Source organism: Belonocnema kinseyi, chromosome 9, assembly GCF_010883055.1.
Source record: "Belonocnema kinseyi isolate 2016_QV_RU_SX_M_011 chromosome 9, B_treatae_v1, whole genome shotgun sequence".
Classification (NCBI taxonomy): Eukaryota; Metazoa; Arthropoda; class Insecta; order Hymenoptera; family Cynipidae; genus Belonocnema; species Belonocnema kinseyi.
The window spans coordinates 130,604,251-130,605,899 of record NC_046665.1 but is presented as its reverse complement, the minus strand read 5'-3'; the positions used below and the strand labels follow the sequence as shown (position 1 = coordinate 130,605,899).

The 1,649-nt window shown below is 30.2% G+C and overlaps 1 protein-coding gene across 2 annotated transcripts in view; it reads right to left on the bottom strand.

Moving 5' to 3' along the window:
• Positions 1-1,649, bottom strand: part of LOC117180108 (probable ATP-dependent RNA helicase CG8611) — a 130,180-nt gene that overhangs the window by 100,313 nt on the left and 28,218 nt on the right. The gene's annotated exons all lie outside the window — the stretch shown is intronic.

The following is a 1,649-nucleotide window of genomic DNA, read 5'->3' as shown; positions in this document are numbered from 1 at the left end:
CCCCAGTCCAGACTCGAATTTTTAAAATAAGATAATTAAAGTTTATTACATCAATACTGGAAAGCGAATTTCCTTCTTGAATACAGTTATAGAGAAAAGAGAGCCTGACAGCCAATGTAGATTCCCAACCATGTAATTCGCGCAGCCAATCAGGGTCTCGAATTCTCTCACGGATGTATGAGACATAATTTTATTGTGAATAACCATTTAAGTTGAACAGGAAGCGAACTCAGCTGATTGCAGCCCTGTGCATCTCTCCATATTTCAGATTTTAACTTGACCACGAAACTGTCCCAAGTTGATTAGTTCCTAATATGTCCAGCGCGGCGCTAGTTGTCCCATCACTCTCTGTTCTTACATAGAAAACAATGGGACTAAATCACTTTTTTTTAATTTTCTAAGAAACAAAATGTTATTTCCATGCAAAAAATTCTTGAAATTAAAACAGTGTTACTCATTTAACATTTCAAAATACTTTTCCAATCATTTTTTATGAATAATAAAGACAAAATATGATTTATATGGTCATACAATAATCCTGGCAAAGTTCTTAGATTTGAATTTGAATAAAAAGTAAAATATGATTCTTAAAGTTTATTGTCGAAAACAAATGAACAATGTTATCAATGGAATGTTAAAAAAAAACTGGAGAAAAATTTGAATAGTACTAAGTTTAAGCTTACCATGTAAATACTCTCACTTATGAATATATAATCGATACAATGTATTTCTAATTGAATTTAACTAAATTTGCATTCGAAACCATTTTATTTAATAATCGGTGAAAAATACAAAAATAAATTTCTTTAATTGCTCTCTTTTATCATTATATCCTTTTAAGTCTTTAAAACAAAGATGTTTAAACATTGATTGTATTTACATCTTGGACGTGTTATAACATTATAATTTATATTTGTTCCCCTGAAAAATAGTTTTTTTCAACAAGTTGAATTATTGAATAAACTATTTTTAATGTTCTTTACATATTTTTATGCTATATGTTCATGAATGAAAATTTTATTCAATTCCAATTACATTTTTCTCATTATATTTAATAGTGTCAGTACCCGCTAAACCCTTAAGGGCATGTGACACAGCTAAATACCTATATTACCGACCTCACTTTTTTTGTTCACTGAATGTTTTTTTGAACCTAAGAATTTTATAAAATATCGAGCTGAAACTTTGAAAAATGTATTAGAGTACAATAAAGTATGTCTAGGTACTGCATTTTGGTAGGAACTCTACTGAAAATTATTTCATCTTTTTTCTGAACCTCGAAATTTTTTGAACGTTCGAACTTTTTTTATAAATAAAATATCGGTCTCAAACTGTGAGAAATGCAATAACCGAAAGAAAACTACGTTTAAATACAAAGCTTAATAATAAAAGATGTAAAAAAATTTTCAACTGTCAATTCCTACGGTATCAGCCGGTAACGTTGTACACGAAATTGCGAACCCTCCAGAGACTCGTCTAGTGGCCGCCAGGGTTCGTATTTTCGTGTACAACGTTACCGGCTGATGCCGTTGGAATTGATAGTTAAAATTTTTTTAAGGGCATGTGACACAGCTAAATACCTATATTACCGACCACAGTTTTTCAGTTCACTGAATGTTTTTTTGAACCTAAGAACTTTTTTTGTAAGT